This window comes from Bos taurus, chromosome 11 (assembly GCF_002263795.3).
Source record: "Bos taurus isolate L1 Dominette 01449 registration number 42190680 breed Hereford chromosome 11, ARS-UCD2.0, whole genome shotgun sequence".
NCBI classification, from domain to species: domain Eukaryota; kingdom Metazoa; phylum Chordata; class Mammalia; order Artiodactyla; family Bovidae; genus Bos; species Bos taurus.
In genome coordinates, this window is record NC_037338.1 from 46,778,371 (window position 1) to 46,800,483 (window position 22,113).

The 22,113-nt window shown below is 43.1% G+C and overlaps 1 long non-coding RNA gene and 1 other non-coding gene across 3 annotated transcripts in view; both read right to left on the reverse strand.

Moving 5' to 3' along the window:
* Positions 1–7,599: 7,599 nt before the first annotated feature.
* Positions 7,600–22,113, reverse strand: part of LOC112448782 (uncharacterized) — a 44,329-nt gene continuing 29,815 nt past the window's right edge. For both annotated transcript variants that reach the window (XR_009496442.1, XR_009496441.1), the window contains 2 exons: positions 15,633–15,782; positions 7,600–13,652 (listed from right to left, as the gene is read on the reverse strand). This is a non-coding gene — a long non-coding RNA (uncharacterized lncRNA). The remainder of the gene's footprint in view (positions 13,653–15,632; positions 15,783–22,113) is intronic.
* On the reverse strand, positions 9,150–9,222 carry TRNAG-CCC (transfer RNA glycine (anticodon CCC)). Its single transcript has one exon. It is a non-coding gene; the product is annotated as a tRNA-Gly (tRNA).

Sequence of the window (22,113 nt, forward strand, 5' to 3'; positions counted from 1 at the left end):
CAGGAAGAGTTAGTGACTGGAGGAGGGAGAGGAGGTGGGAAACAGTAGAGCTGAAGGAGCATCATCAATAGGACACGGAGGGCAAGCTGCAATTTCACTCACGCTTGACGTTAATGGCACAGGCTGTCCTTGCTGGGACCAGACGCATGTTCACGTCTTTGAAAATTCACAACTTGAAGGTTCGTATGGTGGTGGTGCATGTGTACTCAATCGTATCCAACTCTTTGTGACCCCATGAGCTCCTCTACCCATGGAATTTCCTTGGCAAGAATATTGGAGTGGGTTGCCATTTCCTCCTCCAAGGGAATCTTCCTGACTCAGGGATTGAATCCGAGTCTCTTGTGTCTCCTGCTTTGATAGGTGGGCTCTTTGCCAGCTGAGCCACCTGGGAATATAGGGACCTTATTGTAATCCCTCCAGTATTTAGTACCCAGTGAATCCTCCTCTCCTACACGCATCCCCTCCGACTCCCTTGCTCAGACTCTGGTCACAGAATTAGAAGGACAGAGGAGGCTGGCAGCCTGCGGTTTTAGCACAGGCTCTTCTACACTGAACCATTTCCTGCAGACATCTTCTGAGGGCCCATCATTCTAGGACCTGAGACACAGCAAATAGCACAGTCATATGAGCCTGTCTGCTCTGAGCACAGGTTATCTGCAGACGCAGGTATCTCCACGATAAGTATTTTCCAGACTGGTTCCAGGGGACACTATTCTAATGAATGTTCATGGGTTTACGTGGATAATGAGACAGTTAATGTATGTGTCAGCTTGGCTGACTTAGGGCTTCCCTGGTGGCTCAGGCCATAAAGAAACTGCCTGCAATGCGGGAAACCTCAGTTCAATCCCTGGGTCTGGAAGATCCCCTGGAGGAGGACATGGCAACCCACTCCAGTATTCTTGCCTGGAGAATCCTATGGACAGAGGAGCCTGGTGGGCTACAGTCCATGGTGTTACAAAGGGTCGTACATGACTGACTAACACTTTCACTTGACTGAATTAAGGGATGCCCAGAGAGTTGGTTAAATATTACTTCTCTGTGTGTCTGTGAGAGCGTTTTCAGAAAAGTTTAGCGTTTTTAAAAACAGATTTCTTTAAAAATTTTAAAATTTATTTTTGGCTGCTCTGGGTCCTTTTTGGTGAACGTGGGCTTTCTCTACTTGCAGTTCTGTAGTTATGGCCCAAGGGCTTAGTTGCTCTGTGGCATGTGGAACCTTCCCAGACCAGGGATCAAACCTGTGTCCTCTATATTGGCAGGCAGATTCTTTACCACTGGACCATCAGGGAAGTCTGAGGTTAACATTCCCATCAGTAGAACCAGAAAAAGAGATGGCCCTCATCTACATGGGTGGGCATCACCCAATTCACTGAGGGCTTGAATCCAACAGAAAGGCCGAGGAAGGGTGAATTGGCTCTTTTCTTGAACTCGGATGTCTATCATCTTCCCCTGTCTTTAAATAGTGGAGTTCCTGATTCTAGGGTCTTTGGAGCCCAAGACTTGTACTAACAGTATCCCTCCACACACACAGCCTCCTGGACTCAAATTAAGCAGACTGCAGGGCTTCTTGGCTTCCATATATGTGTTATGTGTGTATATATGGGTTATGTGTGTATATATATGTATCTGTATAAATAATGCATATATATAATGGAATATATATGTGTCTGTTATATAACATAATATATGTGTGTTTTATATATATGACATATATATATATATATATATAATATTTAACACATAATACATTATATACATATATATATCCTACTCTTTCTCTGGAGAACTCTAATACAGCTGTCTGATCTATTCTCCTCTATGACTTTCTCTGTTTACTCTGCTTCAGCCACATCACACTCCTTGCTGTTTTTCAGAGACAAATGCTCCAGGCCGATACCGCCCAAGGGCCTTTGCACCAGCCTGGTGTGGAAGTCTCACTTCCTCAGGGAAGGGTCCTCTGATCTCTTTATGTAAAACTGTAACCTGTATCCCTCTCTGAATCTTAGCTCTCCTGAGCCCCCTCTTGTGCTCACACTTTCTATCACAATCTATGATTTATTATTTATGCATTGCTCTGTTGACAAAAAGTTAATCCACAGTCGATCTAAGAAAGAAATGGAAAATTTTACTCTAGCCAACCTGAAGATTATAACCCTGGAGACAGTCTTTCAGAAAGCCAGTTAACCAGTCAGAGGTCAAAGAACAGTGATACACATTTTTGAGATAGAGGGTTACTCATCAGATGATATACTGACAGTTTATACAATCCAGATCTGCATGTACAAAGTGAGTAGTGGGTCATCATGACCCAATTACGCACGAGGTTAGGAAGGAATGTTATCTGCTAAGGAGGTCTGGTTAATGCAGTCACACAATACACGCTAAAGGGGAAAGAGAAGACCTAAATGGACAGAGAAAAATATTGTTGTTGTTCAGTCGCTAAGTCATGCCTGACTCTTTGCCACCCCATGGACTGCAGCACACCAGGCTTCCCCCCATCCTTTGCTGTCTCGGAGTTGACTCGAACTCATGTCCTTTAAGTTGCTGATACCATCCAACTACCTCATCCTCTGTCATCCCCTTCTCCTCCTGCCTTCAATCTTTCCCAGCATCAGGGCCTTTTCCAATGAGTTGGCTCTTCATATCAGGTGGCCAAAGTATTGGAGCTTCAGCTTCACTATCAGTCCTTTCAATGAATATTCTGGGTTGGTTTGCTTTAGAATTGATTGGTTTGATCTCCTTGCTGTCCAAGGGATTCTTGCCATAAAATATGAAATGTATTTTTCATCAATATATTTCCCTCTTCTCCTTCCACTAGAATGCAAGTTCCATAAGGTGGGGGTTTTTGCCTGCTCTGTTCATTTTTATTTCATGACATGAAAAAATTCTTATCACATGTGTAAGGCACTCATCAACATTTGCTGAATGGATAAGGGAATAAATGCGTAAGTTGCAGGACTACTTGTTATGGTCATGGTACAGGGCAGTCCCAGGAAACTCAAATAGCACACCACAAATGATCTGATTTGGATGTCAGGCTCTATGGAGAATAGCCCCAGGACACCTATCCAGATTTGTCAGGAAGGACTTTGGCAGTGGGAGGGAGTAGTGGAGAAGAATCTAGTTTCCAGAAGGAGGGCTGGTGGAAATGGATGGGGCCTCAGGGCTCCTAGCCAATGTCTGAGGCCTTTTGCATGGTCTCTCAGTCACCTATTGCCATGTAACAACCAATCTTAGTGACTTAGAACAATAATTTATTATTTTTCATGATTCTGTGTGTTGCCTCCAGCCATATTTATTATGATAAACGTACTTGTGCTATTCTTCTGATATTGCCTTCTTTTTATTTTCTTCCTTCTCTTCCTTCCATGCGTATTTTTAAGCTTTTTTATTTTGCATTGGCATGTAGCCAATTAACAGTGCTGTGATGCTTCCAGGTGAACAGCAAAGGGCCTCAGCAATACATATACATGTAGCCACTCTCCCCCAAGCTCTCTTCCCATCCAGGTCACCACATAACATTGAGCAGAGTTTCATGTGCTATACAGCAGGTCCTTGTTGGTTATGCATTTTAAATATAACAGTGTGTACATGTCCATTCCAAACTCCGTAACTATCTCTTCCTTCCGGCAAACCTAAGTTCATTCTCTAAGTCTGGGAATCTCTTTCTGTTTTGTACGTTCATTAGTACCATTTCTTTTTAGATTCCACATATAAGGGATGTCGTATGATATTTCTCCTTCTCTTTCTAACTTACTTCACTCAGTATGACAATCTCTAGGTCCATCCATGGTGCTACAAATGGCATTATTTCATTATTTTTGATGACTGAGTAATATTCCATTGTATATATGTATCATATCTTCTTTATCCATTCCTCTGATGACTTCCATGCATATTTACTGAATCCTCCTTTACATTCTGTACAAGGAGATATATGTAAGGTTTGACTTCCTAGTATAGGAGAGCAAAATTTACCACCCAAAATCTCTGGCATGTGGATTATTTTGAGCTGAAAGCAATCTAAGCCCCAAAGATTTGGGGTGAAAGTTTGAACTCTCCCCTAACTGTCTAAAAAAATGTAGGCAAAGGGACTGTTCCGGGAAGGGAGCTGTCCCCATAAATAACTATAGCATGAACTAGGTGTGTGATCAGGAAGGGACCTATCAAAGTCTGTTTTTTAAAATTCCCCTCTGTTTCCCCTTGTCTCTGCAGGGCCAGCAAACATTTGTTTGCCAAACATTTGCTTTTCCACCTCCATGTCAACTGCCTTTCTCCCCTTTGGAGTCGCAAAACACCCTCCACACCCTCAATATCCTCTTTTGTCTGTAACTGATATTTAAGGTGAGGGTTTCAGCTATTTTGATGAGTTTCACAGGTTTCCTAGGTCTCTTCCATGTGTACATGTTATTAAACTTTTGTTTGATTTTCTCTTGTTAATGCCTCATGTCAATTTAATTCTCAGACCATCCAGAAGAACCTAGAAGAGCAGAGGAAAATTTCTTCTTCCCCAACACCAGTCTTCTTAAATTCTTACTTCGTTGTTTTTTTTTTTTTAATATTAAAAAAAATTTTGTTTCTTGCTCTCCGAATCCCTGAGTTCAGTGCTGTGCACACAGTGAGAGCTTAATCAATGGCTTTGAATAATTCTAAGAAAACTGTAGATGCAAAGAACATTTTCATCAATATCCTCAAGAACAATGATGTTTGGGGTCTTCTCTGTAGTTGTAATGCAAGAGCTTGTCTTTTTGAGGAGTGTGTGGGCTCAGTAGTTGCAGTGCTGGCTTCTCTTGTTGTGGCCCTTGGGTTTAGCTGCTCCACAGCATGTGGGATCGAACCCACATCCCCTGCACTGGAAGGTGAATTCTTATCCACTTGACTGCCTGGAAAGTCCTGACAAGTTGTTTACTACGTTAAACTATAATTTGGCCTTAGAGCACCAGAGGTTCTCAGATTCACTTGACCACTTATATCAGGATCAGCTAGTTAAAAATGATTCCTGGGTCCCCACCTCCAACTGGCTGATACAAAACTATACAGCTGAGCTGAGGAACCTGAATTTCTAATAAGCCTCTACTTGATTCTTGGTAAGAAAGACTCTAAGGATCCCCAATGTACATCAAACTTCCTTCAGCATTAGCCCCCACAGAAATTAGGTCCCAATCAGACTACATGACACTCTGTATGGGTTTATTTCCATGACAATAAAAGGAATGACTAAAATAGGAAGTTAAGAATAAAAACATAACTCTCCTGTACATAAATATGTGCCTCAAATGTGACCCAAGATGTCATTCTCTGCTCAGGCTTATTAGTCATAGAAGACGGAAAATCATCCTCATTATGAGAGGCTGCTCATCAGTCATTACTTCCCCATAAGTCCTGCGAGAGAGGCCAAAGGGGTGACCAGCATGGAAATTCAGGGAAGCTTTGTTCTGAGAATTCACTAGAATAGACTCCATTGGGGCAGGAGGTGCTTTGCCCAGGGACTGACTAGTGCAGGAAGAGGCATGTTTTTTGGGTGATGGGTCAGGCTAATGTTATAAGCATGCTTTCCTGTTCTGGAGATAGGGTGTGTCTCCTTATTGTGTTGTTCGTGGGTACACTTTTGTTGTATCTTGTGGGTGGCATTTCCTAAGCTAGGACCAACCACTTAACCAAAGGGTTAGGAATTTCCACCCTGAAGAGATCCTGAAGAGAGAATGAATGTGGGTGTGGGAGAGCCCATTCTTACCCACAGTACTCTGCTGGCAGCAGGTGGGTACTTGCCTCTATCAACATTCCTATTTTATGGCACCAGACTGAGCTCCTAAGGGATGAAGACTTTGGCATTTTCATTCCCATATGCTCACAAATGAATGTAAGCTGCTAGGATCACCTCATATAGTTATGTAGGCTTTATGCCTTGACTCCAGGGGTCCCACTCACATTTCAATATTATACTCTTTATTTTTTAAAATTATTAATTAATTAAGTTTTGGCTGTGCTGGGATTTCATTGCTGTTTGTAGGCTTTCTCTAGTTGTGGAGAGCAGGAGCTACTCTCTAGGGGCAGTTCGAGGGCTTCCCAGTGAGGTGGCTTCTCTTGCTGTGGAGCACAGGCTCTAGTCGCAAGGGCTTGGTAGTGGCCCCTCGGCATGTGAAATCTTCCCAGACCAGGGATTGAACCTGTGACCCTTGCATTGGCAGGGAAATTCTTAACCACTGAACCACCAGGGAAGTCATATCATACTCTTTATTATTTACTATGAGATTGTTTTGACAGTTGGCAATAAAGTGCCTTGTACTAAAAAAAATCCAGTATCTTTAATGACTTTCCAGCTGATGAGAACAAAATCAGGAAAGGAAGCCTTTTGCTAATTCTCTCCAAGAAGCCACAAGTGGCTGGAGCAAGGCATATAACGAAAGAGGATGAGGCAAGGATGTGGCTTGAAAGAAAACAGGGGCCAGATCATGAACTTAATTATGGCATGCTGAAAGCCTGCTCTTCAGCAAGAGGCCCCTATGGGTGATTTCAAGCAGGGGAATGAGATGATCAGCTTTATCTCTGAAAACAGTGGCTGCTGGCTGCTGGCTGGGGAACAGATGTTGGCACAGCCTCTCAAGTGGTTTTTCCTTGCTCCAGCATTGCTCTTGTCCAATCCAGCTGAGAGATGAGTGCCCAATGACTGTTGCAGGGGTTTGAGAGAAGTAAATTAATTTAAGGAATTTAAGTAATTAAGTAAGAAGGTAGAGTCTATGGGTTTGGGTGATTAATTGTATGCAGAGTGAGATTGGTCCAGGTGTTAAGACTTGTCTTTCCGATGCAGCGTGTGCAGGTTCAATCCCTGGTTGGGAAGCTAAGATCCCACACATCTTGCAGCTCAAAAATCCAAAGCATAAAACAGAAGCAGTATTGTAACAAATTTGATAAAGACTTTAAAAATGCTCCACATCAAAAAAAAAAAAATCTTTAAAAAACAGAGTGGGGGTACTGTATGGGTTTTTGGGTAAGGACATGAGTTCTGGAGAAAACATATCTTTAAATTTCTTCTCTGCTACCTCCCATCTGAGTAAATTGAATGAAATAGACTTACCCATTTTTTTAAATTATAAATGTCAGGGAGTCATATTCTTTTATCTTTCCATGACACATTTGAAACAAAAGTGCCAACAACCTTCCTCAGTCTTAACAAGAAATCTTTCACATCTTTATATCACTTAAGGATCTGGAAATGCTTTTTCAGCATTATTTTCAAGGCAACACTTTCATTAATCCATTGCTGTGAAATAAACTATCCTGAAATATAGTGCCTTAAAGAAAGAAAGAAAAAAAAAATTGGAGGCCATACTTATTCTGCTTGTGAGTCTACAACTGAGCAGGGCTCGAGGGAAACTTTTGTTTCTTGTACACACAATGTCAACTGAAGGAGCTGGAGTTCCTGGGTACTCCATCACTCACAGGTAGGGAGGTAATACCGGCTTTTTGCTGGACCTCAGTGGGATTGTTTCCCAAAACACCTTTGCATGGTTTCTCCATGCTGGCTGGGCTTCCTTACAGTATGGTGACTGGGTTCCAAGAGTGAGAGAGCCAGGCAGAAGCTGCATAACCTTTTTTTAAATTAATTAATTAATTAATGTTTGGCTGCACTGGGTCTTCATTGCTGCGTGCAGGCTTTCTCTAGTTGCATAGAGTAGGGGCTATGCTCTAGTTGTGGTGACCAGGCTTCTCTTTGTGGTGGCTTCTTTGGTTGCAGAGCACAGGCTATGGGTGTGTGGGCTCAGTAGTTGTGGCACAAGAGATTAGTTGCTCTGAGGCACGTGGGATTTTCACAGACCAGGGATCAGACCGGTGTCCCCTGCATTGGCAGGGAGACTCTTAACCACTGGACCACCACAGAAGTCCTGGAAGCTGTATAACTTCTGATGACTGGCTTTAGGAGTCATTCAGCATCACTCCTACCTCACTGTATTCATTAGAAGTGCATCACTAACGTCAGCCCACATTCAAAGGAAGGGAAATTTGACTCCATCTCTTAATGAGAAAAGTCTCAAAGAATATGGGGGCATGTTTCTAAAGAAGAGCAACACATTAGCCCTTAAAACAACACACTCAAATTACAGCTGTCTTTTTCTAGCTTAATTTTAGAGGACACAGCAACTTCTGAAGGCTTCAATGCTGTCTAAGATCTTTTTGTTCAAATATTGCTTGCAAGGGCATATTTATTTTAACTAAGAACAGAAAAGTTGGAGATAGTAATGAATATTCATACAGATCACCATAATGCACAGAAAAACAATGAGAGTCTTGTGGCTATTCTTAACTTAATGTTTCTCAACATGGATCTTTTGAATTGGTTTCTGTTGTATAACCATTCTTTCTCCTATGGAAGCTGTTGGGGGAAGTGAACACTGCTAGTATTGCTGAGATTTTTTGTTTGTTCATTATGAAGACTAGCACTGAGGGGCATATTATTTGTATAATAAGCAAACAGCAGGCCTTTGGCTTAATTTTACCAGAAAAAGTGGGAAAGGGGACTAAATAGAATTTTATTTAATGATAGTGGAATAAGGAGCATAAAATGTATTTCTCCCACCACATATAAACTTGGACTAGTTAAGGGGGTATATACTTTGAGTGACCACCACATCATAGACTGACCACAGTCTTTTGGAGGAAGACTGAGTAAGTTAACACCCCCAAGCTATTAGCATGGGGCAAGGCACACAGGGAGTCACAAAGTGATGGAGAATGACTGATGAGAAAAGAGCCTTGAGGAGGCTGAATGGGATGGTACTCAGAGTAAACGTGTAGAGACTGACCTTGGATAAGAGTGGGAATCTTTCTTCTACTGGATGACAGGAGAGAAGAAAAGAATAAAGATTCAATAGGTTTTAAAGTGGGTTGATTGGTGGTTAAGAAAGTCTTCTGTTACTCTGATCTAAAGTGAGGGAAGAGGAAGTAGGGTAGAACACTGAAGAACAGGAGGATAATTTCCTGTGGGGATGGGATAGCCATCAAATTATGGAACCATGGAAGGGTTGTTAAGCAACCATAAAGGCCAGTTGGTTTTTGTATCATCAATGTGCAATGGGGTCGATGTTCTCTTTTTATTTTTTTTTTTAATATTTATTTGGCTGTGCTGGGTCTCAGTTGCATTGTGTGGGATCTAGTTCCCCAACCAGGGATTGAACCCAGGCCCCCTGCATTGGGAGTGCAGAGTCTTAGCCACTGAACCACCAGGGAAGTCCTGAGTCCATGTTCTCTTAAAGTGCTCATTGACTTTGGTGTAGGACTTGAGAGGGCAGATATTAGACAGATCCAGAACTTTGCCAGGAAGAGCAATGAGAGGGCAGAGGGGCCAAGCAGGGGGGAGTAATTGACAAAAGCTTGTCAAATTGGTGGGGGGCTGAAAAGAAATAAAAATTGGAGGAAATGATGGAGTCAAGTCGACCAAAGGGTTAGAGATCTCTGGTGGCTGAAATACACAAATAGTGGGGATGCTGGAGAGAGTGAGGAACAGAGGGAGAAAGAGAGGAGGGAGGGAGGCCACAAAGATGGTCTGTTGTGGTCAGAGAGTAGGATGTTTGAACATGTTAGATGTGAAGAGGTTAAGAGTGATGACAAGGCACAGGGTGTGACCCAGCGGGTAGATAGAAAAGAAAGTAGAAGCAGAAGTGACTGGAGGTGAGAAAGGCAAAGGGCTGAAGGCTGTGGTGCTGGTCATCCAAATGGATGTCCAGGTTCCCTAGGTTTAGGTCAAAGAGGAGGACTTGGTTCCAGTTGCCAAATATTTAAGAAGTGGAGCGGGCTGATCAAGAGATCAATAGTTGAAAGTTACAAAGAGAGGTATACCATGGTCTAATGATCAAAGAACTGGGCTTTTGTTTGTTTTGGTGGGTTTTCATCTAACAAAGTTGCTGATGACATATTGTATTATCAGCAAAGAGGGGACCTGATGCTGGCCCCCAACTTCTAGGCTGAGAGATATCTGAGGGTAAAGGCTTGAGTTCTTTCTCTTGCGAAAGCTTCAGGGTAACTGTGACACCCCAAGGACAGCCAGGTTTCAGCCCAGAGGAAAATTGAAAGAACACTTAGAAAAAAGGGACTATCCTAGTGGTCCAGTGGCTAAGGCTCCAAACTCCTAAAGCAAGAGGCCTGGGTTCGATTCCTGATTGGGAAACTGAATCCCATGTGTTGCAAGTATCCCACATGCTGAGGGAAGCCAAATAAACAAATAAATATTTAAAAGGTATTTAGTAAAGAGAATGAAAAGATAGAGTCATCCATTTAAAAAATAACTGTGGAGCATTTGCTTTGTGTATGATCCTGTTTTAGGTATTAGGATGTATTAAGGAATAAATTCCAGTGGCAAGAAATGGAGAATAAACATAAAGCAAATATACACTGACTATAATTTCATTAGACATAAAATCTGTGATAAAAAATAGGGCTGTTAGATGGAGAATAAATGGTGTGAAGAGGAAATGGGGATTTATTGTCACAAATTGTTCCTCCAAAGGAAAGGAGGGTACAGTGGTCGTTGTGTCAAACTGGGTAAACCCAGATCAATTTTATTGGATTAATGCTTGCTAGAATAAGCTTTAGAATTAGCTTTGCTGAATAGCAGATGGAGAAAAGCATGTTAGGACTTGCAAACCATCACTGTGGGATATGGGATTTTGCAAAATAACTGCCAGGGTTTTCATAGAAATTATTTCCCATATTGTTGTTTTAGTCACTAAGTTGTATCTGACTCTTTCACAATCCCGTGGACTGTAGCCCATCGGGCTCCTCTGTCCATGGAATTTTCCAGGCAAGAATATTGGAGTGAGTTGCCATTTCCTTCTCCAGGATATCGTCCCAACCTAGGGATCAAACCTGCATTGGCAGGTGGATTCTTTACCACTGAGCCACCAGGGAAGCTATATGGCCCCCTGGAGAACTTCTGATCGGTGTATGACCTCTCCTACTTGCTTGACCTCAAGGTCAATGACAAACACTTGTAATTGCTGTCTACGGGTCCCTTGGTTCACTGAACTGTGTGAGGCTTGGAGGCAGCTTCTAGGATATCTCAGTTTGGATGCAGCTCAGGAAGTGATGAAGTAAAGGGAAGTGGACAGCACTTCAGACGTGACACTCGTTGAAACTTAGATGAGACATTTTTAGAACAAAGAAAAGGAAGTTTTACTTTACCAGGGGTTAGTAAATATAGGAGATTTACTTTCTGAATCAATCTCTAAATAAGGTCATAGAAAGATCAGGAACAGTATCTGAGAGATACAGCTGTTACTGGTTGGTAATGGGAACTAGGGACTTCAAGGAGGGCGCCTCCTTCCAGGTGGTCCATGAGCATCCGTTCTGGGTTCCTGTGAGCCTCTCTGGTGCCCTGATTGGTCAAGGCCTTAAGGCAAATATATTCAGAGGCCTCTTACCCCTTCCCAGGTGGCTCAGTGATAAAGAACCTGTCTGCCAATGTAGGAAACAAGGGTTCAGTCTCTGGGTCTGGAAGATCCCTCAGAGAAGGAAACAGCAACCCAGTACAGTATTCTTGCCTGGAAAATTCCATGGACAGAGGAGCCTGGTAGGTTACAGTCCATGGGGTTGCAAAGAGTTGGACATGACTGAGCACTTGCATCTTGCACTTGGAAATATCACTCAGGCCCAGATTGGTGCCCCTCCTATGTCTGATTTTCCTTTTTCATGAATCCTATATATTTCCCCATTCTCTCTTCACTGGTGCCTCTTCTTGAGAGCATGAGGAAGATGTATTTTTCTAGCTATTTAAAACCTTTCCCTTTTAAAATTACTAACTTAACTCATTATTGATTTATTTATTCCAACTTTTTGAGCTCTTACTCCATTAAGGTACTATTGTAGATAAAAGACTCAAAGAAAAAAATATTAGAGTTCATAACCCAACATAGGAAACAGATCATTTTTTTAAATGACATTACAAACTAATAAGTGCTATGACGAACTATATTCAATATCCTGTGATAAACCATATTGGAAAAGAATGTGAAAAGGAATATATGCATGTGTATAACTGAATGACATTGCTGTACAGTGGAAATTAGCACAACACTGTAAATCAACTATACATCAATAAAATAAAGTAAAATAATAATAATAGTAAGTTCTGAAATGTTGGGTTGCCCTTCACTCTATACTCTCTTTCAGGTATCTCTCTCAGGCTTTAACCATCACTTACGGATCTTTATCTCTAGTGCAGCCTTTTAAATTCCAGGTATGTATGTACAACTGCCAACTGGACACCTCCACTGGTCATTCACATGCCAACACAACAGGACTTAACTTGAATTAAGTTAAGTCTCTTCTCTCTCCACTACCCTCAGGAACAATCTGTTCCTCCTTCTTCTTGTATCTTCTTTCTCGATAAATGGTTCTAGTGTTCCCCTTGTTATCTATGCCCCCAAATAAGAATATCCTTGATTGCTACTGTCCTTCCATATTCAAGAGTCATGTCCCATATTCAGTAGTCACTACGTGCTATTGATTTTATCTCTTAAATATCTCCCGGGTCTTCTGTCCATCCTGATGGTCATCATCACAGTTCAGAACCTTGTCTCAGCATCCATGGGTTACTTGAGACAACTTCCCAACCAGCCTCCTGACAGCAGTTGGCCTTGTTCTACACCTTGATCCGCACTGCTACATCTGGATAGTATTGTACCTATTCTTCAATGGCTCCCATGTGCTCTTATGATGTGATTTAATCCTCAGTCATGTCCGACTCTTTGCCACCCCATGGACTGTATTCCACCATGCTCCTCGGTCCATGGAATTCTCCAGGCAAGAATACTGGAGTGGGTTGCCATTTCCTTCCCCAAGAGATCTTTCTGACCCAGAAATTGAGCCTGGGTCTCCTGCATCTCCTGCACTGGCAGGTGGATTCTTTACCACTAAGCCACCTGAGAAGCCTGAAGAGAATGGATGACTCTCCCCACATAATGCATTCTAAATTCAGGTCTCCTGTAGATGTGTCTTATTGGCAGATTTGATGTCACTGAAAATCTAAGGGAGTCTAAGAGTTGTGTTTTCAGCTTCCCAGATTCTGCAAGGACAAGCTGGAAGGAAGCTAAAAATGAGGCTGAGGAGACAGGCTACCATGTACACTGCCCCTTCCCATGCCTACAGAATCATAGTAACCAGACATGATTTGTTAAGACCACAGAGAGCAGGCAAAGCACTACTCAGGGTGGTTGCCTCCCGCTTTCATCCATCTGCACCCACCCTGACTGTGCAGGCTTTGCTGGGTCTTATCCCATGGTATTTGAAAATCGAGTCAACGTTCTTGCATTCTTCTTGAGGGAAGTCCATGTTCCTTCCTGGGTTTCCACCTTGCAGCTTGGAGCCCAATTTAGAATCAGCATATGTAGAACTCATGCTCATGTGGTGGCTGACTCACAGTGACAAGTCTGATATCTTCCCATGGAGAGGGTATAGTTGGCAGAGCACTGGACCCAAGCAAGGAATGTTGGGCAGAAGTCTTGTCCCACCATAAACTCAGCTCTCCAATAGCTCTGTGACTGTGGGCAAATTACTTTGACATTGATCTCATTCAGTGCTTCATGTCCTCAAGATGCTTACCCATAGCCGGGGTGATTAGGATAACAGCGGCTTCCCCAGTGGCTCAGCAGTAAAGAATCTGCCTGCAATGCAGGAGATGCAGGTTCAATCCCTGGGTCAGGAAGATGCCCTGCAGTGGGGCATGGTAACCCACTCCAGTATTCTTGCCTGGAGAATCCCATGGACAAGGGAGTCTATAGACTATAGTCCATGGGGTCGCAAAGAGTTGGATAGGACTGAAGTGGCTTGGCATGTACAGGATAACAGCAGTTGTTGTTGCTGCCACAGATAATGCTTTAAAAAAAAAAAATTGCTGCTGCTGCTGCTGCTAAGTCGCTTCAGTCGTATCCGACTCTGTGCAACCCCATAGACAGCAGCCCACCAGGCTCTCCGTCCCTGAGATTCTCCAGGCAAGAACACTGGAGTGGGTTGCCATTTCCTTCTCCAATGCATAAAAAAAATTACTAAAGTATAATTGGCTTACAATGTCATGTTAGTTTCTGCTGTACAAGAAAGTGAATCACTTATACATATACACATATCCACTCCTTTTTAGATTCTTTTCCCATTAAAGTTGTTACTTTAATGAGTATTGAGTAGAGTTCCACTGAGTAGAGTATTGATTAGAGTTCCTTATGCTATAGAGAGGAAGGTTCTTATTAGTTATCTATTTTATATATAGTAATGTGTATATGTCAATCCCAGTCATCAGACATGCAGGTTTGATTCCTGAGTAGGGAAGATCTCCTGGAGGAGGGCATAGCAATCCACTCCAGTATTCTTGCCTGGAGAATCCCATGGACAGAGGAGACTGGTGGCCCACAGTCCATAGGGTTGCACAGAGTCAGACAGAACTGAGGCGACGTAGCATGCATGCCCTTTCCCTTTGGTAACTATGTTTTTTACATCTGTGACTCTAATTCTGTTTTTGTAAATAAGTTCATTTACACCATTTTTTTGATTCCGCATATAAATGATATCATATGATATTTATACTGAGTGAAGTAACAATACTTTCTGTTTCTTTGCGTCACTCCCTTGAGTTCAAAGTCCTCAGTCGGAGCATCCAATCGTCCCGTCTTTGGTCATGTGCCTGTCCCAGCTTCACTGTCTAGGGAAGAGGAAGGGAGTATTTGGTTCTTTCAAGTTATGAAATGGAAAGCAAAGCCCTACTTCCTTCCCAGACATGATCAGTGGAAGATTTCTCCTTAGCGAGAAGCATGTTTGGTTGGTTGAAAGAAAACAAAAAAGAAGCTACACTACAGGCATATATTTAAAACAGGAATTATCGACTTTAGCTTCTTCCTCCAATGACATCCTTGAAATCATAAGTTAAAGTTATAATAACTTTAACATAAATCATAAGTTTCTGTTTCTATTTGGGTTGGTCAAAATGTTTGCTTTTGGTTTTTCCAGAAGATGCTATGGAAGGACCTGAACTAACTTATTGGCAAACCCAATATTACATCTAAAAATAAGCACATAATTATGCTATTGAAATATAAAAATATACTCTGAGATTTGAAATTGGCTCATGGACTGCCGGTGAGAGCTGTCACACGTCTTGTGACTACAAATGCCTGCACGGCAGGTGAAGTGTTGACAATCATAGTATGAAAAGTCAGTCACTGTTGACAGGTCTGTCTTTATCAGCCAGGTTCTGTGGGGAAAGTAATGGAAGGGAACTCAGACTAATGGAAATAGAAAGGTAATGAACTGAAAAAATTATCAGGTAGTTTCCAGAACTGGCAGGAAGGTTGGAGAAATGGATAGAAATCAGGGGAGGCTTTTGGCAGGCATGGGGGAGGGGTGGGGCAAACTGAGGGGAAAAGAATCAAGAGAAAAAAAGGATAGAGAGAAAGGCCACTCACAGAGGAAGGGGCATTCCACTATTCCACTAGGGCATTCTGTTCTTTCTTTAAAGCTGGAGATGTTTTGTTTCTGCATGCGCATGCACACACTCAGTCACTCCGTCATGTCCAACACTGTAACCCCACGGACAGTAGCCCACCAGGCTCCTCCGTCCATGGGATTCTCCAGGAGAAAATACTCGAATGGGTTACCATTTCCTTCTCCAGAGGATCTTCCCATCCAAGGGATGGAACCAAGGTCTCGCACATTGCAGATGGATTCTTTACTGTCTGAGCCACCTGGGCAGCCCCATTTTGTGGTTAGATCCATCTGTATTCACACCATCAGGGGCTAATTGAGTCCTGTCTCAGGAGAAAGAAAAAAGAAGCAGAAAATGTCATGGTGTGGTACCAGGACAGAAGCTCACCAAGCTAAGGGCTGGATGTGGTGGGAGATGGAAGGAGTAGGTCCTCATCTTAATACTGATTACCTCTGCCTAATGGTTGACCTTGAAGGCTCTGTGTTGAGTATATTACCTCAGGGTGCGTGCCTCACATCAGGGGCACTTTCAGAACCTATCTGTATGATCTGGCCACTCAAGATGGCTGTTCTCTTACTCTCTGGACCATGCCTGACCAGTGCCTGCTTCACTTACACCTGTGTCCCTAGGTACCTGCCCCAGGCCCTAGCTAGTGATAGCTTATCAAAGTGGTGGTGAGGAGCATGCCCTTCTGCTGGTTTCCCCGGTAACTAGTGAAGCCACCTTACATCAATTCCCCTATAACTGGCCATTTCCCCTTCCCTTGGGAGACAAGATGGCCACCATGTCCTGCCCTGTGTCACACATGGTGGGGTGTTGCTCCAGGACCTTGCTTCAGATGTGTAAGTTCCCCCATCCATCAAACCACCGATGTCTCTGTTGCTAACTCCAGGCTCTTTCTTCGATCTTGTAGCTGGGCAAGCTCAGACCTTGTAAGGCCTACTGCAGGGTGCAGCCCTACAGTATCATACAAACGAAGAAACCAAGGTTCAGAGAAGTTAGGTCACTTGCCTTGAGGACTAATGCTGTAGACTGGATTCCAGTTCAGACCTCCCTGACCAAAAGCCTATATTTATCATCATCCCTACTCACTCCTCCTCCAAGCAGAGGGTGACTACCAAGCTCAAATAAGCCAGGTTTGGTGCTGCTGGAAAGGCCCAAACAGCCTGTGAGGAGAAAGAGACTATGAATGGCTGGGGCATCATGAAGGCTTCATGGAGGAAGCAGCATTCTGTGGGGGCTTGGAGGATCCACCATGATTTCAGCAGGTGAATACAGGCAAGAAGGAGGACCTGGCAGTTTGAGGGAGCAAAACAAACCTAAGGAATGGGGAGTGTGGAGAGTTTTCAATATGGTCAAGGGACTTCCCTGGTGGTCCAGTGGTTAGGACTCTGAGCTTTCACCACTGAGGGCCAGGGTTCAGTCCCTGGTCTGGGAACTAAGATCCCACAAGTCATATAGTGTGGCCCCCCAAATAATCATAATAATAAAGATAAATGTAGAGACAGTAAAAGATCCATGTGACACATGTGGGAATTCATGGAGTGGTCTGAACAGGTGGGTACCCTGTGGTGAAGACCCAGGTTAGCATTACGAGCAAGATGGTCTCCTTTTGCAGTTAGAAAGAGGTAACACATTTTTACCAATGAGGTATTAACATTTTTAGACTGAGAGTGGGTTGGGGGCAGGAGGTTTTCTATGATCCGAGTGATTATTTAAAACAACTATTCACAGACTTTTGAATAATTCACGCCAATAATTGTTTTAATTGGGGAAATCCTCTTTTACTTTTAACAAAGACCTTAATAAAAATAGCAAATTCTATTTAATATCACTATTACTTCATAAAAGAAAGACCATTTTTATACCCTTCCTCTCCCCCAATTAGAATTGTTTATCCAATATGCTGGATTATTAGAGCTACTTGTCCAGGGACTTCCCTTGTTGTCCTGTGTCTAACGCCCACCTGCCAATGCAGGAGACACAAGAGATCCAGCTTCAATCCTTGGGTCAGGCAGATCCCCTGGAGGAGGGCATGGTTACCCATTCCACTATTCTTGCCTAGAGAATCCCATGGACAGAGGAGCCAGGTGGGCTACAGTCCATAGGGTCTCAAAGAGTCAGACACAACTGAGGTGACTTGACAGGGAGGCAAGGCAGTCCATCTAACAGCTGGAACTTCAGGGACAGAAAGGAAGAAACAACAGTATTTTGAAAGGGAGACAAGTGGATAATTGATATATGAGTACCTACAGAGTTTGTGGTTCTTCACCACGTTATTGTATTTAATCCTCATAGCATCTTGAAGGTGTTTTTTTAAAACCTGATTTCACTGATTAGTGGCCCAGATAAGTGGCTAGAGTTTAGAAAATGTGCTAAAAATTACTCAGCTACTAACAGATGGAAACCAGCCTCATCTCTGGGTCCATTCTGATTTCAGGCTGTGTGATTTTTATTGTTATGTGTTGTTATGTTTCAACTGCAGTTCTGAGGAAGGAAGTCAAGAAAGTTCCTGAGAAATGTCCCGATTCCTCTCAGTAACATGGTAGATGAGGTCCCCAGTATGTAATGTCAGGATTAAGGGGTCACTTAGAGGTAACTTAAGTTCAGAGAAATGGTAGTAGACGTCGAGAAGCAATTTTTTGGTTACTTGGAATAGATTCTTCTCAGAAAGACAGTTTCTTCATGTCATGAGATCGTTGGCTCCAAGACCAGTGGGTGTCATGGATGATGTGGTAGTGACTCACTGTCTTTTGGTCAGGACAGGGAGAAAGTGGGAACCTGGACAGTGGCTCGGGACTCTGACTCCTGCTCCTACAATGATCTATTCCTGGGCCTTCCTTGCTGTGGGGGCAGAAGGAGATGGGTGAAGGGATTTCCCCAGTGCCTGAGGGCTCCCAGGGGATAGGAGAAGCAACATTTTCAGAGCTGGACTCATGTTGGCTCAAGGAGCAGGAAGATCTGTGCTTCACACACCTCTTCCTGGCCCAGGAAGTGCATCACTGATCTGGGATTCAAAAGATTTTGGTCTCTGGACTACCCTGGTGGTCCATAGTTAAGAATCTGCCTTCCAATGCAGGGGACACAGGTTCGATCCCTGGTCAGGGAATTAAGATCACACATGCCACGGGGCAAGTAAGTCCATACACCTCAATGAAGAGTAGTCCTTACTTGCTGCAACTAGAGGAAGTCCTCGTGCTGCAACAAAGACCCAGCTCAGCACACCTCCCCTAAAAAAAAAAAAAAAAAGCTTAAAAAAATAACAAAAAAGACTTTGGTCTTGGTCTAACCAGGTGTTCATTTCCTGAGTGCATAGCTAAAATTTGTTGGACATTTAGCATGTGCTAATAAGCATGTGCTAATAGCCTAATAGGCTAATAAGGGCTTCCCGGATGGCTCGGTGGTAAAGAACCCACCTGCCAATGCAAGAGCCATGGGTTCAACCCCTGTATTAGGAGGATCCTCTGGAGAAGGGAGTGGCAACCCACTCCAGTATTCTTGTCTGGAAAATCTCATAGACTACAGTCGGGTTACAGTCTACGGGGTCACAAAACAGTCAGACATGATTAGAGACTAAACAACAACAACAACAAATAGCTTGCTGCTGCTGCTGCTGCTAAGTCGCTTCAGTCATGTCCGACTCTGTGCAACCCCATAGACGGCAGCCCACCAGGCTCCCCTGTCCCTGGGATTCTCTAGGCAAGAACACTGGAGTGGGTTGCCATTTCCTTCTCCAATGCATGAAAGTGAAAAGTGAAAGTGAAGTCGCTCAGTCGTGTCCGACTCTTAGCGACCCCATGGACTGCAGCCTACCAGGCTCCTTCGTCCATGGGATTTTCCAGGCAAGAGTACTGGAGTGGGATGCCATTGCCTTCTCCGACAAATAGCCTAATGAATAGATTTTCTTTAACCTCTAGAATACTGATGAAAGAACAGAAGTTCAGAGAGGCTCCGTAATTTGTCCAAGGTCAGAGTTTGTGTGTGTGGCCAAAATCTAAAACCATCTTTATCCAACTCCAGATCAACAGCAACCCCCTGACCTTGGACGTGTGGTAGCTCCTCTCAGCCGCGCTCTGGGTGCTGTCGCAGCTGCCCATGCTGGACTCGGTGAATTTAACTCCGATGACCATTAAATCTACTACTGTGGGCACGAATCCCTTAGAAGAAATGGAGTAGCCATCATGGTCAACAGAAGAGTCCGAAATGCAGTACTTGGATGCAATCTCAAAAACGACAGAATGATCTCTGTTCGTTTCCAAGGCAAACCATTCAATATCACAGTAATCCAAGTCTATGCTGCAACCAATAATGCTGAAGAAGCTGAACGGTTCTATGAAGACCTACAAGACCTTTTAGAACTAACACCCAAAAAAGATGTCCTTTTCATTATAGGGGACTAGAATGCAAAAGTAGGAAGTCAAGAAACACCTGGAGTAACAGGCAAATTTGGCCTTGGAATACAGGATGAAGCAGGGCAAAGACTAATAGAGTTTTACCAAGAAAATGCACTGGTCATAGCAAACACCCTCTTCCAACAACACAAGAGAAGACTACATGGACATCACCAGATGGTCAACACCGAAATCAGATTGATTATATTCTTTGCAGCCAAAGATGGAGAAGCTCTATACAGTCAACAAAAACAAGACCAGGAGCTGACTGTGGCTCAGATCATGAACTCCTTATTGCCAAATTCAGACTTAAATTGAAGAAAGTAGGGAAAACCATTAGACCATTCAGGTATGACCTAAATCAAATTCCTTATGATTATACAGTGGAAATGAGAAATAGATTTAAGGGACTAGATCTGATAGATAGAGTGCCTGAAGAACTATGGATGGAGGTTCGTGACATTATACAGGAGACAGAGATCGAGACCATCTCCATGGAAAATAAATGCAGAAAAGCAAAATGGCTGTCTGAGGAGGCCTTATAAATAGCTGTGAAAAGAAGAGAAGTGAAAAGCAAAGGAGAAAAGGAAAGATATAAGCATCTGAATGCAGAGTTCCAAAGAATAGCAAGAAGAGATAAGAAAGCCTTCCTCAGCAATCAATGCAAAGAAATAGAGGAAAACAACAGAACGGGAAAGACTAGAGATCTCTTCAAGAAAATTAGAGACACCAAGGGGATATTTCATGCAAAGATGGGCTCGATAAAAGACAGAAATGGTATGGAGCTAACAGAAGCAGAAGATATTAAGAAGAGGTGGCAGGAATACACAGAAGAACTGTACAAAAAAGAGCTTCACGACCAAGATAATCACGATGGTGTGATCACTGACCTAGAGCCAGACTTCCTGGAATGTGAAGTCAAGTGGGCCTTAGAAAGCATCACTATGAACAAAGCTAGTGGAGGTGATGGCATTCCAGTTGAGCTCTTTCAAATCCTGAAAGATGATGCTGTGAAAGTGCTGCACTCAATATGCCAGCAAATTTGGAAAACTCAGCAGTGGCCACAGGACTGGAAAAGGTCAGTTTTCATTCCAATCCCAAAGAAAGGCAATGCCAAAGAATGCTCAAACTATCGCACAATTGCACTCATCTCACACACTAGTAAAGTAATGCTCAAAATTCTCCAAGCCAGGCTTCAGCAATACACGAACTGTGAACTTCCAGATGTTCAAGCTGGTTTTAGAAAAGGCAGAGGAACCAGAGATAAAATTGCCAAAATCCGATGGATCATCGAAAAAGCAAGAGAGTTCCAGAAAAACATCTATTTCTGCTTTATTGACTATGCCAAAGCCTTTGAATATGTGGATCACAATAAACTGTGGAAAATTCTGAAAGAGATGGAAATACCAGACCACCTGACCTGCCTCTTGAGAGGTCAGGTGGTCTGGTATACAGGTCAAGAAGCAACAGTTAGAACTGGACATGGAACAACAGACTGGTTCCAAATAGGAAAAGGAGTCCTTCAAGGCTGTATATTGTCACCCTGCTTATTTAACTTATATGCAGAGTACATCATGAGAAATGCTGGGCTGGAAGAAGCACAAGCTGGAATCGAGATTGCTGGGAGAAATATCAATAACGTCAGATACGCAGATGACACCACCCTTATGGTAGAAAGTGAAGAGGAACTAAAAAGCCTCTTGATGAAAGTGAAAGAAGAGAGTGAAAAAATTGGTTTAAAGCTCAACATTCAGAAGACTAAGATCATGGCATCTGGTCCCATCACTTCATGGGAAATAGATGGGGAAACAGTGGAAACAGTGGCTGACTATTTTGGGGGGCTCCAAATCACTGCAGATGGTGATTGCAGCCATGAAATTAAAAGACGCTTACTCCTTGGAAGGAAAGTTATGACCAACCTAGATAGCATATTCAAAAGCAGAGACATTACTTTGCCAACAAAGGTTCATCTAGTCAAGGCTATGGTTTTTCCTGTGGTCATGTATGGTTGTGATAGTTGGACTGTGAAGAAGGCTGACGCTGAAGAATTGATGCTTTTGAACTGTGGTGTTGGAGAAGACTCTTGAGAGTCCTTTGGACTACAAGGAGATCCAACCAGTCCATTCTGAAGGAGATCATTAGCCCTGGGATTTCTTTGGAATGAATGATGCTAACGCTGAAACTCCAGTACTTTGGCCACCTCATGTGAAGAGTTGACTCAGTGGAAAAGACTCTGATGCTAGGAGGGATTGGGGGCAGGAG